This window comes from Adiantum capillus-veneris, chromosome 8, assembly GCF_014529385.1.
Source record: "Adiantum capillus-veneris isolate H3 chromosome 8, ASM1452938v2, whole genome shotgun sequence".
Classification (NCBI taxonomy): domain Eukaryota; kingdom Viridiplantae; phylum Streptophyta; class Polypodiopsida; order Polypodiales; family Pteridaceae; genus Adiantum; species Adiantum capillus-veneris.
Genome location: NC_140938.1, coordinates 32547101 through 32562755, shown reverse-complemented (window position 1 = coordinate 32562755; position 15655 = coordinate 32547101).

Here is a 15655-nt window from a genome sequence, read left to right as displayed (position 1 = left end):
CTGTTCAACTTCACGTTGCCTAGTCCTATTTTTTCTGGAAAGTTACTCTTGCAACAGCAATGTGCATAATGCATCAAACTTGACAACTTCAGGATTCCCTTGGGTCATAAATCTCCAAGTACTAGCAAAAGTCTGGTAAGAATCTGGTAAGGCATCAAGAACAGGTTGCACAAGGGAACTGTCTGAAATGACTTCACCTGCTGAAATAAGTTGCTCATTGATATCCTTGACACTAGCAAGGAAAGTGTCCATATCATCTTCCTCGTGCATAATCTTCGACTCCAACTCTTTACGCAACAAAGCAATTTTAGCCTCATTGCGGCTTGCATAAAGACCTGCATAAATATCCCAAGCCTTTTTTGTAGATTTTGTTGAACAAATGTGAGGAACAATGGTGCGCTTCACAGACAATGCAATCAATGCATGAGCCTGCGCATCCTTAACATCCCAACGAGCTTGTTCTGCCGTAGGCAAAACAACTCTAACAGCTGCAATCCTTGCAGCAAGACCTGCAACATCCCCAACATCGCGTACATCCTCAGAACCAGGACGGTCATTAATGCCCTGCACAATGTTCCAGACACCCTTTGACACAAGAACATGTTGCATCATATAAGCCCACATAGGGTAGTTGTCCCCATCCAACATGTCCTCGGTAGCAAACATCTTGAACACATCTGTGTTGTTGTTGTCAGCCATAGTAAATGCTGCACCTGATGTGAAAACTGCCCGAAAATAGGAGAAACGGAGCGGGAACAACCTGTGCTATATAGCACAAACCGTAGAAGACAATAAGGCACCTGTTATACAGAAAACGGCACTGACAAAAATTTGCACAAAACGACGAAATAGCATGTGCAATACTACATGTAGTGGAAACGGAGGCCGAAATGAGCCCAAACCAAAATATTTGTCGATCTGCGAACGCTTGCCAAAGCTCACTGAAATCGGAGAAAGTGAGTAGGCGTGTGCTGGAGCAGCTGGCGACTAAGCCCGGGAGGACGTGACCTGCTCTAATACCAATTGTTGGAATTAGGGTTGCGGAGAAACACACACAGCTTGGAGAAGACGAAGGAAGCTCAAGGCACACAATAGAGAGTGTGTTACTTAGTGTGAAATGGAAAGATAGATAGCCCTAGAGTGATGGGCGTATATACAATGCACGAGGGAAAAAACCTCCTAAAGAGGGAAAAAATGGCCTGGCGGTCCTAGTGTGTTCACACACATCACTACCACATGTATATGGTAACACCTCCAAAAGAGCTCATTCTTTGGTTCAAAAAAATTCACAAATAGCTGGAGGAACGCTGTCACCATCGATGATGTGGCATTTTCAGCTCTTTTTTGCTATTTTGACCATTTTTAACTCTCTTTAGCCCAAAAATACCCCTTTTTGTTCATAAAATACCCAAACGAGCTGGGAGAAATCCCTAAATTTGTGGAAAACCCCTTTAGGATCAAATTTCAATCTTAACCTCATTGTCCCACAAGGGAAGCACTTTGGACATGTCTTTTATGGTCGCGTAAGAAACCTACTATTTTTTGCCAAGATCGCTTGCATTGAACTTTCATGCAAAATGAGCGTACTACTTTGAAACACTTTGACATTTGTACATTCTAAAAGCCAAGTAGGCATGTTTTAATGTGATAAAACACGCAATAGTGCCATGTCATGGGCCTTGCCTGCCCAGAAAGGTATGTACACACTTTAAATTGTATCACATAAATCAGACTATGTCCACTGTAACATTTGGTCTCACACATCAAAAGCAGTAAGAGTGAGGTATATATTTTTAGTTTCACATTATGCACGTCCCACACACATCTTCATTTAAGTCAACATACATGTCAATTTCATCATTACTTTCAATTAAATCTAACAAATTGTCATCTCTTTCTTATCCTCACCCATAACATTTTCATTGGAGCCTTCATTTTGACTTTCCTATGAATCAAAGGGATCTATATCACCTCTTCATTTGAATAACTTGATTCTTTTCCCTGCAATGGGAATCTTAATTTTTTTCCCATTTAATTCATGCAAGGTATAAGTTGCATTCTCATGTACATGCTTGACCACATAAGGACCAAACCATCTCTTTGAAAGCTTTCCTATTGTTGAATGATGGTTGTCAAGACTACTGTCATGAGACTGTCATACACCAACACCCAATCACCTTCCTAAATAGCTTTAGGTCTAAACCTATGCCTCTTATCAAATATGTCCTTATTTTTTAACCCTTCATCTTTCAATCGTTCTACCGCAATCTCAATACCTTGAGGCCTTCTTTCTAACTGCTTTATGCACAAACCAAGAGGGTATTTCTTACTTATTCCATGCTCCCAAGGCAATACATTCCATGTGGGAATTACATCTTCAACTAGCATTACAAGATTTTGACCACACATCAACTCAAAAGGTATATAATCAGTAATTGAGCTATGACTTGTACAATCATCGCATAAAGCATAAGGCATTAACCTAGGCCACTCTTTGAGTTTACCTTTGCAGGCCTTAGCCAAGGCTTTAATGATAGGAGGTTGCCCATGCTCTAATTTACAACTTCCTTAAGAATTATATGCAGTAGTGAAAGCAAGAGTAATGCCTAACCTAGAGAAAAATTCCCTAGCTTTTTCAACATCTAACTCACCCTTAATGTCTGTCGTTATTTTCCCATTGCAGTCATAATGGTTTGGCCACCAAGGCCACACCATTGCAGTATCTCAAAGGCTAGATGCATATCTACCCACTCCTAGTTTAATAGTGCAATGAAGCCCAATATAAATAAATAATGGCCATACGTGTGCCGCCATATCCCACCCATCCCTATACATGGAAAACTTTATAAATGAATACCGAGTAGTTCCCAAAAATACCACAAGATCATTATTTGCCTCCTCCCCCTCCTCCTCACTTTTTTTGTGTGATTCATATAAAGATAGTGAAGAGTAGAAAGTAGAACTATAGGTACTTACTAGAGCTAAAAATCACTGCACGATTGCCCTTATGTGCTTCAAAAATCATACATGCCACGGCTTGTAATGACCCGCTAGCTAGATAATCTTCCCACTATTACCACGGAGAAATTATAGTGCGGCTTCATGTATAGTGGAGGAAAGTCATACCAAAAAAATAGCCTTTGAGGCATGGGAAAAAACTATCGACATATTGTGATAGGAGGATGCCCACACTTTGATTTACCATTTCCTTCAGAATTATATGCAGTAGTGAGAGAAGGTAATGCCCAACCTATAAAAAAATTTCCCTATCATTGTTGGCATCTAACTCACCCTTGTCTGTTGTTATTTTCCCAATGTAGCCATAACGGCTAATTACATCATCCAATGTTGTCAAGCTGGTGTCGTGCTTGTGCAGTCAAAACATCAACTATTGTGGATATATGTCCTCTCTGCTAGACACAAAACAAGAGTCGAGACAAATGCAAAAGATACGGGATATTGAATAAGCTGAAAGAGAAGTAGATCTAACTTTATGTTATATGTGAAGGGTCCACTACATGAAGAGTTATGGATGCTTTTCTACAAATGTCTTGCAAACCATACTTGCATTCACTTAAAATTTGACTAGGGGAAATTGGCTCAGGTCACTGAACTCGAATGGATCCTCCAGTCAAGTTCTAATTTGACCAGCTTCACTGTTAGAGAGAGAGAGAGAGAGAGAGAGAGAGAGAGCATGAGGGGACAACTGGTGAAGTTAAAGACGTTGGACAGCCAGCTGGTGTTGCAGCTTCAAGCCATCGATCGGGCACTGGTGAAGCCATTGCCTGATATTAAGTGACTAGCAAGCACATCAACTACCTACCTATGCAAGCTTTCGAAAAGAGAGCTCAAAGAATCGGAAGTTGTATTTCACAAAAAATGCAATGCTGGTAGCAAGTTCGACGACACGAGCTCCAGTTCGATTGATACAGAGACACTTCTCATTTGAGAATGGCTTATTCTAGTCTTTTTTCAGGGTGAGTATAGTTCAACAGTAAGGCTTATTTGTTGCAGGTTTGGGTGGGTGGAGGCATACTCTCTCACACCCCTTTGTGACGTGTTTTATCATCCGCAGTAGGTTGCGATTCGGTTCAAGTTATACACAGTGGTAGGGATGAATTTTGCAAGGTTTTTGCGGGCTAGTTTTTGTCAGATCTATACACCAGCTAGGTGTCAAGCAAGTGTCCTCAACGGGCTTGTGCTTGCTAAGCAGCCTGGTCTTTGTTGAGCTAGAGCGTGTTGATTCCTTTGTGGTCTTGAGACTTCTATTGGTTACTTTGTGAATTGTCAAACCCCTCATGTGTACACCAATTGTGGTTTTCCTGGTATGTGGTTTTCCTGGTACGAGCTAGGAAGCTCTTGTTCTCATTCCTTTTTGGTTGTAGAGCCCTGTACTGGCTCTACGGGTTGAGATGCATAAACTCTCTCTCGTTTCTACCCTATTGTATCAAGTTATCGGGTGAGCCAGCCCCAATAGACCCGATCTTTGCGTTGCTCCAGGGCTCGAGAGGAGCAGCCCATCTATCAATACATGCAACCACTCTTTTGCAGCAACCACTTTCTTCTAGTTTGTAAGCAAAACCATATTATGATCAACCCTGAATGCACATCGCTACGTTGCCTTTCAGATTCAGCAACTCTTTTACCATGTGGCTTTCTCATTGAAGCCTATATAATAGACTTCCATCGCTTTTTCTACACCTTAGTCGCTTTTTCTACACCTTAGTCGCATCTCCATTTGCAGTCTTATGTTCTTGCCTTGATGCAAATCGGATGGCTAGGAGTGTGCATCATCGACAGTAAAGAGGCAAAGATAAAGGTTTGATAATTTCAGCCTATAAGTATTAGCAAACAACTATATTCAATCAGCGGGTTGAATTTTTTGTCATGATAAAATAACAGCAGCCTTCTTGCGCTCATCAACTACCACATCAAAAGGCATCCATCTGCGCATGATCAGAGGGCTACCTTCTTGCGCTTATCTACAACCCCATCAAGAGGCATGCAACTTGGGGAGCAACCTCACGACAGTAATGAGAACAAGGTTACATAGAGAGAGATGCCTGTGTTTACGTGTTGATGGATTGGCTAGGGTGCATAGCTGTTCACAAAGCTACTTAAAATAGCATAGAGCCTTCTTGCCACAGTCATGTTGACATATCCTTGAATCAACACATTCCAAGAGATGACATCAAAATGAGGATGCCCATCGATATACATCTCGACCAAAGCACCGCAAGCATGGCATCTTCCTTCAACATCCCTTGACCAACAACAATTCTCTCACTCATATCAACGTCTTGCATAAGGCAACTAGCCTTGAAGATTTAAAAACATTTGGAAGATATTAAGCATTGCTTGTTAGGTAAGCTTACAAGTTTGTTGGTGAAAATGCTAAAAAAACTCAAGTTTGCCATATCCATGCTGGGAATATTTTGCAAATAACGACTTCCAAGTGACAAGGTTTTGACACAAATCTTTAGAGGCATTATTGGCTTGGGGTCAGAGATCATCGTGTTGCTAAACACAACGTTTTTTGTCAACAACCCTAGAGTAGCAATCTCATCGTGAATGCTTTGAACCATGTCGACGTTTTGCATTAGGCTAGACCTTCAAGGTACAAGAAAATGTGATTGTATCTGGAGAGTGACTTTGCCTTTGCATCTTGTGAAAACAACTTGTAGCATTTTTGCCACAACCATGTTTGACATATTTTTCAATTAATGCATTCCAAGGGACAACATTTTGACAAAAAGCTTCAGAGGCTTTACTACTAGCTTGCCAATGTGTTGGGCCATCATGTTGCTAAACATGACATTTTTTGTCGAACAATCCCCGAGTAGTAGCAATCTCATCATGAAAGCTCTCGCCTATGTCGACATTTTGCATAAGGCCACAAGCCTCAAGGCGCAAGCAAAGGTGATCGCATATGGATTGTTGATTTCTCTTTGCATCAAGTGAAAACAACCCGTAGCAGTTTTGCTCAGCATGGCAATTTTTGCATTCCAATGTGGTTTTGACATTGGCTTACCCACGTGCTCGGTGAGAGGCCATTTGGTGCAACTTACGCTTGTCTATAGCGCTAACTGGGCTGATTTGCGAAATATGCTCATTGCATCCTAAAATGCTAATCCATACAAAGTCGACCAAAGCACCGACAAGAGACCCAACTAGCAATCTCGTTGTGACTTGTCTCAACCAGGTCAATACCTTGTTGAATGTCAAAAGTCTTCAACATGCAAGAATAGGTTATTGCATTTGGGAAAACAGGCAAAGGCTGCGTTTCCCCAGGTTGCTTTGTCGCAACCATTTTGGGCATGTCTTGCAATTTGCATGCTCTAGGATTTGGATGAGGAGAGGCATAGAAGCCTTTCTCACAAGGGCTTTGTAAAGAAGGGATTCACTATGAGGCTAAGAGATGTAGTACAACTTCTCAAGAATACCATAGTAGAGTATAAGTAGCACTACAAAAACACTAAACACACAAGGGTAGAGCCACTGTAGGTGGTGATCTAGGCATGTTGAAGATATATATTCTCTCTCTCTCTCTCTCTCTCTCTCTCTCTCTCTCTCAAGCACTCTCAGTCAAGGGGTTAGAGAGAGAGAGAGAGAGAGAATAGATATTTTTATAGATATATATGAAGAGAGAGGGGGGTGGAGAGAGAGATGGAGGGGAGGGAGGTACATATAGAGAGAGATATATAGATAGAGAGATGGAGGGGAAAGAGGGACAAAGAGAGAGAGAGAGAGAGAGAGAGAGATCTCCTAAAGCTCTCTCCACGAGGGAGCTTTCTAGGAAGCTTTTTCTTTTTGCTAGTGAAGTAAAAATTTTAAAAAAAGCTCCCTGAAAAGCTCTCTTCATACCTCTACTCTAGGATTTGGACTAGGAGAGGCATAGGAACCTTTCTCACAAGGGCTTTGTAAAGGAGGGATTCACTAGGAGGTTGAGAAATGTAGTACTTCTCAAGATTCCTTGGTGATGCATTCTCCACCATTATCAGTGCTCAAGCTTTTGATCTTCTTGCCATACTAATTCTCTATCGATGCTAATAATTTTTGGAAAGTAGAGAAGACTTGATCCTTACATCACAAAGTATAAACCCACACCTGAAAGTCACAAAATAGCTAGCTCCCCATGCCTTTACGCAAGCCATTAGATGTGGCCAAAGTGAAAGGGGAGGAAATTCGTCACTCTCTCAAGCTGCGTTCAACCATTAATTTACCTGTATCACCTCCCGGATGGCTTCATGGCTTGCCAATAAAGCTTACATCTGCCCCCAATGCCACCCGAATAGAAGAGTAGCGGTCCTCTTCCTTTGCCACCAAGCTTGGAGATACGATCGTGCTTTCTTGGGAGATATGATCGTGCTTTCCCCTTCTCTTGTGGGCCCTTGATCACAAAACAAAGACCTTGTAGCATGCTTCTCTATTGCTCCTACTCCACCACCACCCTCTATTTCTTTTCAAGTCCCTTTTTTCCAACTCGACTTGAACCCTGAGCTTTAAGAAGACTATGGCAGTGACTACAGTGATGAGGATGGAAGCTCAAATCAGTATGTGTGGGATTTGACCAATTTGCACATGTATTGAATGTTTAGATTGATCATCGAGATCAACTTGTGGTGTTCAATCCATGTCCACATGTGCTTGATGCCGTTTGACTTGATGGGAGACATCACGAACCTCCAAGACTAGGACCAGGAGAGGCATACGAGCCTTCTTGACAAGGCCTTTGTAATGCGGGAGTTTGCTAGGAGGCTAAGAGATGTTGTACAACTTCTTGAGAATACCTAAGAAGAGTATGAGGATTACAAAAACCCTAAACATGTCAAGAGTAGACCCGTTGTAGGTGGTGGTCTGCCTCTTAGGATGCGCAAAAGAGAGCTTCAAAACTCTATCATACTGCAAAGATTGATGTAGGCATACCAAGCCTTTAGTTGTGGCATTTTCACCCACTCCTTTACATTGGGCATGGGGAGGAAACCCCTCAATCTCTCGAGTTGCCTTCAGCCGGTGGTTTACATGCACCACCGCTAGGATGACTTCCTAGCTATGCCAAGGAGTTGCCCGCCTTACCAGCCTGGATCTTGACGGATGCTTTGGCTATGACCAAGATGGCCAACTTAGCTTCTGTGTCTAGCTAGCACCTCATCCTTTAAACTTCAGTTTTTTTTAATACAAGCTTCAAAAATCTACAGCAACATACCTTGTGCTTGTGCTTGATCTCCTCTGTGCTCGAATTCCTACTTGATCCTCTGTGTTTGAATCTCCTGATATCAGCAAAGCTTTTGGTTCATCGCGCTGCTGCATTTGAAAGCTGGAGCGCAAAACTGTTGGATTATATAAATTCCTAATGGAGGATGGGGATTGAGCCAAGTGGCACTTAACTCCCTGGCCTCATTTCAAAAAAGCTCTTTAGAGGGGCTCCACATGATGGGTTTCATAACCCACACTCTCCATAAAAAGGTCTAAGGAGAGAACAAAGGAGGAGAGGATGAGTTCCACCAACTTTTGCAAATATGCAAAAGTTCGCATAGTATGGAAAAGTATAAGCATTTCTAGAGTTTAAATTAGAAACTTGACTATCCCTGCCTACTTTTAGGCTGCGTGAGAAAGCGCTATTCAATTTTTACTTGGTGAGCCCAAGGCTCTTTTTGCAATATCTGAACGTAGAAGCCACCACGTGGCATTAGACTTAAATTTTTAAAAAACATTATTGCCAAAAAAATATATAAAAACTCCGCGTGAAAAGCTACCAAGTGAATAAAATAAAAAAAGGACACTGCGTTGCTCGCTCTCAGAATCAGTTCAAATATCTTCTCCACAAGCAGTTCGCAAGTTCCCCAGAAGCAGCTCGGAGTGTCTGCAGGTTTGTCGTTGGCCACTCTTTGCGAGAGAGAGAGAGAGAGAGAGAGAGAGAGAGAGAGAGAGAGAGAGAGAGAGAGAGAGAGAGAGAGAGAGAGAGAGAGAGAGAGAGTAGGCTATGAAGTAGCTAGTAGGCGATGATATTGGCTTTGCTCGCGCATGAGCTTTAATGGAACCATCAAACGCGGACCCTACAGCCTTCTCATCCTCTGATCTATGGTGATGGAAGTGGCAACTCCCATCTTATATGGTGTTGGAAGTGGCAACGCCCAACTAGCTGTACTAGCACCTTATACCTGTTCACATGAAAGCGAAGAGCCATAATTAAAAGCCTACCTCATCAACATGATGAGAGCATTCTATGTAGGCCAAGCTCCTCCCTATTCATTCCAGCGGTACAAGGTCAAAAATATCACTATTTTCCCCATCCTCACATTGGAATTGGCCTTCTTTTGCAGTGAAGCCTCAATACCTAATTATAAGCCTGCCTGCGCCTTCCCCGCGTAGCGATCATAGCAGCTTTGTGTGCAACAAGACCTAGTTGCCAACTGAACAGTATGTCCAGCTTCAACTACGGCCTTACTCAGCTCGTTTCTGTAGGTGCAACTAGTTATGGCAAGCATTATGCCGCTCCAAGTATAACTCGTGCAGATTCAACAATCATATTGTGCCCTTGGCCATCCTTCAATGTTCATGGAAATTATGATATGCAGCAGGTCCTCATGCCTAATTATCAAGATTCACACCAATTCTTTTTCGCGCAGTAATTTGCCCGTGCAGCGGCAAGCCAAGCAGAATCAGAAAGGATCAGTACTGGAGACCTTTCAAACCCTGGTTATATTTCGCAGATCATCAACCTAGAGGGTACTTTGGATGCTTTCCGACGTGATGAGCACTCTCAATGATCAGATATTTTGTGCAATCAACCCATGGCAGAGGTCTATTCTACTACTACTAAAATAGAAGATATCAGATTTCAATTGATGATCAATTGGCCTAATTTAATTAATTTGAAGTCGAATCACCAAAACTCATTGCCTTCATAGGCCCATTCAACACATTTTTGTGCTGATGCTATCAGGCTATTGGCAATGCAGACGGCAGAGGCCGAAGAAATGTAAAGAGTAAACGTCAAAGTGGACAAGAATAGGACACAAGATCTTAGCAGGATCAATCACACCAAAGCTTATGATGGTTGTCCTCAAGTAATTAAGCCAGCTCCTTCAGTGCTAGCTGCTTGCACTTTTAGCACAAAGTGTGAGGGGATTAGTGGCAGTCAGCTCAATGTCGAGAGAAAGGCATTAGGGAATATTGCCACTAGTGCAAGTCATGTTCTGATGAGCCGTTGGCTTCAGTCGCACTCCTCGTCCAGCTTTGTCAATAGCCTATCTAAAAATTTCATGACAGAACATTACCAATTCAATTCAAAATATGGTGTCCGCCACCAGAGCGAGTTGGTCAATGTGTAGCTCCAAGGAGATGCAACACTAGCATTGTAGTGGAAGTCAATCATGCAGGTGCCTATGTTGCTGCCGACCAGGATCACAAGTCAAAGAGAAAAGGCGTAAGCTAATTCTTTTTTTCACACAAAGAAATTTGATGCTGGAGAAGCCAAAGAACACGGACTCTAAATAGTTGATATTATACTAGGTGTCTAAATAATTGATGCCATACTATATATGTCCTCGTTTTTCTAGTACTAGGTGTTAGTATGAAGTGTTCAAGACCTACAAGATTATAGTCCAAGCGTTAATAGGCTAGGGAGCAAACTGCTGCCAACTTGAGACTAGCTTATCGTCCATATGCTAGGTCATGATTTGAAATTACTGCATTGTATAAAGGTTGGAGCATGCAATGTGACATCTTGCTCACAATCTAAAAATATGTCCCTCTTGCACGGCGGCATACCTCACATATATAGCAATAAACAAGGTCGACAGAAAAATGAAATAGACACTCTTGCTACTCTCACTTCTGTATTATTGTTGGGTGCTTTGCCATCGGAGCAACAACAACAAGACTTAGCAGCATTGCTGTAAGGACATGGGTCCTACGAACAAGGCCACCGGCATGGCCGGACTGTGTGTACGCTAGGGAGAGGCTATAAGATAGCACGGTTGGGTGGAGACTAGCACACGCATTACCACCGCCCTTTCACTAGTATCCAAGATATTTTTGGGAAAGGGAAAAAGCGGGTTGCATGTGCATGCGATGCGCTACTTCTCTCCCACGATTCAAAGACAGAGACATCGATGTGCTGTGTAACAAAAAGAAGACAACAGGGACAGATTTCTGTGCACGACACCCGAAGGCAGACAACGACAGCTGGTCACCCAGCCCCACCTACACCCCCCACAACGGGCGGCTAAGGCGGGCGACCAAGGCAAACTCGATCGACAACTCTACAGCATTGAGGCTCCGTTGGCTGCACGCATAGGAAGGCCCTCTGAACCCTTGCGTGAAGAAGGGTTGAACCCACCCCATGAAGGTAAGAGGCCAACACTCTACCATCCAAGCTATTGAGCCTTGTTGTGTATAACGAGGAAAGATAGCATACTTCTGTTGACAAGAAAGCTAGAAGAAAAAGGAAAGCTTTAAACTTCAAGAAAGTAGTTTCACCCTTACTTTTCACTTCTTGGAGAAAGGCAAGTTTTCCTCCAAAAATTCTTTTTTCCTCGAGGAGGAAGCTTCAAAATGAACAAAAGCCTTCACAAAAACAACGAGTTTTTGTGAAGAATCAACGAAGATGTTCTTACGACAAATGACACGTGAAGCGCTACAATTTTTGCAAGGCGAGGTTCGCATGCGACGCAAATCATCGATCATAAAAAACACAAAGATTTCAAGCTTGACAAGGTACAAGTTGACGTTTTTCCCTCTCTCTTTATATTAGTGTGTGTTTACCATGTCCAGTGAGGATATCCCACCTACACACACTTTTGATTTTGAGCATGTAGACCAAAATCAGGGCACCACGGGTACTGCCGACACTAATATGCATGGCCTTGTAAATATGGCTGCTTTCAAGACTTTGGAAAATCACCAAAGCGTACTTGAACGCAACCTTTCTGCACTCAATGCAAATGTTACAAATCTTAATGAGCTACTTGTGAAATTTATGAATTCACAGACGACTCAAGGAGCCACATGTGGCACAGTTCAATGAAACAAAGCTCGCACGACTCAAGCATTCCAAGGGTCTTGACAAAGCCTATCGTCTTCATGTCAAGACCCAACATCCAAAAACTTTGGAAGAAGCTATCAGTCATGCCCAAAGATATGATGATGACCAAGAGAGGAAGGGAAATGTTCCCTACTCTAAGAATAATTTTCTAAGAGCAATGTGGCTAAGAGCCAATAGCGAGGTAGATCTCCCACACATTCCAAGTGGAATAAGAGACAATCTACCTCTCCACACCCACAAGAGGCTAAGAAGCCGAAGCAATCACGAGATACTCCAGGTGGGTCTCTTAGCACTGATGATTTTGAGTGTGCAAAGAAACACAATTTGTGTTTCAAATGTCTTTTGGACCAACATAACAAGAAGGATTGTCCTCTTTTGCAAGGCAAAGAAAAGGCCATGCACACGGTGCAACGGCTCACATTAGATTCATCTCCTAAATATTGTGTTGTAGAGGTTCTTCATATGGAAGAAAAACACAAGTGTTGTGTGCCTGCTTCAATGTGGCAGCCCACCTTTGGCCCCCATGATTTGATTCGCATGCATGGTACTATTAATGGACAACGTGTTCGTATTTTAGTGGATGATGGTGCAACTCATAACTTCTTGAACTCAACTCATAACTGTTGAGATAGGCATGGGACATCTCTCTACACCTAAGCCTAATGACGTTGACACCTTTGCATATGTGTTGTATGGCCAAGAATAAGCCATGTATAGGCATTTGTGCCAGCCGTGTAATATCAAAGCTCTATATAAAGCCTTGTATTGTACATATACTATATGCTATGCAATATGATATCTTACTTTTATGTGTATCTTAATTTGTCACTTTCGTGGTCTTGCATCTTTTATTAAGTGTGTACAGCTCACTGTGTAACAATGGAGCGTTTCACCTTTGAGCCTCCTTGAGCTCCCTTCCCTTCCCGATCCTTACAACTGGTATCAAAGCCAGTTAGCACCATCACTAGATTAGGAATATCATGCACATTCCATAGATATCCCATTTGCGCACTCTCTACTAATCACACAGTCGATTAGAAGCTCATTAAGAGACAAAAACAACTTATTTAATCGGCTGAAATCAGTCCACTCAAGGGGAATCGAGTTAATCGGAACCTACGGATCCTCTTCCCACGTCAAGAAGGACCTTCTTATATGCTTGGAGAGCTTTATGAGCTGAAGATTTCAACCTCTTGCAAAATCGACAGTTTTTGGTTGCTTGAGTTGTTGCACACACTCTCAAATCGAATTTTTCAAAGGCATCGAAACCTTCTTTTGCAACCGACGGTTCGGATTCTATCTCACATACATCCTTGATCTTCAGCCTTGACTCAATCAGCTTGCATAGATGATTTTGACCCTGCTAGCGCTCTCCATCTGCGGTGCTTGATCGAGCTGCAGCACGAGATCAATTTGCTCATCTAGTGGATGGCCCTGCTCGGTTTTGTGCCGACCTCGCCATTTTCTGTGAAGTCGATTTCTTTTTACTTACTCTCTAGTTTCACATTAAGGCCTTTAAAGAATTAGTTTGGCTTCATTTAAAAACCTCAAAAAATCAAGTGCTCAAGTTGTTCAAATTTTTAGTAACGGCTTCGGCTTCCCGACTCGGCTTCACTCTCAAGCCACACAAAATTTTCACTCATCTTTGGACTTCGAGCTCATCAAATTCAAGGCTCGACTTCAATTTCTTAAACGATGCCACTCGAAGCATCAAATTCATATGGAAATTTTTCGTCGACTTGCGGACCGTTCAAGAGCCCATGGCAAATTAATTTTGTCTACACACGACGGTATTCTTTTCTTTTAACCACGCAGTGAAGAGGAGCTTCACACAAGTGAAGAGTGACTTCACCTATTGGTCAAAATATCCGTGCTGTGTACATTTTGTAAAAAAAAAAAATTTGGGCAAGACACTGCCGTAGAGAGAGTCTCTCTGTCGGTAAGACTGAGACCCTCTGCATTTGGAACCACTTTGCATCGTGGGAGAGAAAGGGATTGAAAAATTCAATGGAGACGGTTTCCACACTTGGCAGATCAAGCTGCAAGGATATCTTATGAAAAAGCAACTATGGTCTGTTGTAAAACCAAGAATAAGTGAACCATCCACTTCTGCTGAAGGCACTCTCACTAGAGCCCAAATCGCACAAGCACAAGCTAAAGATGAACAGGCACTTGGCATAATTATCACATCACTGCACGATAATTGTGTGCATTTTACAGATAGCTGTACCACTGCAATCCAAGCATGGGATATTCTGGAACATAACTTCGGTGCTAAACAAAAGCAAAGTAAGATTAGCTTAAAGAAAAATATTTACGAACTTACTATGCTTCAAGAGGAGGATGTTTCAAGCCTCGTTAACAGACTAATGAGTATAATTACGCAGCTCACTTACATTCAATGCCAAGTCCCGGAAGAAGATCAAGTCGCTGTGCTACTGAGTGCTCTACCTGAAAGTTTTGACAACATAGTAACAGTCTTAGAACAAAAGGAACCCATACCTTCTCTGCAATATGTTACAGGGGCAATCCGTGAAGAAGAAAAGAAAAATAAGAAGAAATCTGAATCAGTGGGATGAGCTTATTTTACATCATCATCATCATCATCATCTAGGGCGTCATCATCATCACCTAGATTAAATAACAAGAAGTGTTATGAATGTGGCAAGCCTGGACACTTCTCCAAGGACTGCTACAAGAACAAATATTGTAGCAATTGCGGCATCAAAGGTCATCCACCATCAAAGTGCCAAGGAAGCAACAAAAATAGAGTCAATCTTGCAGAAGAAAAGGATGGAGATGCAGCTCAACAGGAAGAGAATTGTCTCCATGTGTGTGCCGTCCCCAATTACTCTTGCGAGTATACTGATGTACTGTAAATATGGATGGTCTTCCACCTTCTTTGTTTGAGGGGAGGATTTCTTGCTCTGTGTGACACCATATGATGAGACCACTCAGTCTCTGTGACTTTAGTCTATGTGACTACCTTGGTCTGTGTGGCTTTAGGTCTCGATTCAACTTCATTCAGTATAGTCGATGCCTAAGGGGAGGATTGTTGAGATAGGCATGGGACATCTCTCTACACCTAAGCCTAATGATGTTTACACCTTTGCATATGTGATGTATGGCCAAGAATAAGCCATGTATAGGCATTTGTGTCAGCCGTGTAATATCAAGGCTCTATATAAAGCCTTGTATTGTACATATACTATATGCTATGCAATATGATATCTTACTTTTATGTGTATCTTAATTTGTCCCTTTAGTGGTCTTGCATCCTTTATTAAGCGTGTACAACTCACTGCGTAACAATGGAGCGTTTCAACTTCGAGCCTCCTTGAGCTCCCTTCCCTTCTCGATCCTTACAACCACTTCCTGAACTATAAGCTAGTCAAGAAAATTGAAGCTTACACAAACTCCCTGCTCCCACAAGTATGTGGTAGAGCAGATGTCTGGGAATGCTAAAAAAGTATGGGACACGGTAGTTCAAGGGGTTGAGCTTATTGTTCAAGATCATACGATGACCATCGACTTTCAAGTTATGAACATGGATCGTGCTGATGTAGTTTTAGGATAGGAGTGGCTGCATAGTTTAGGAAACACATT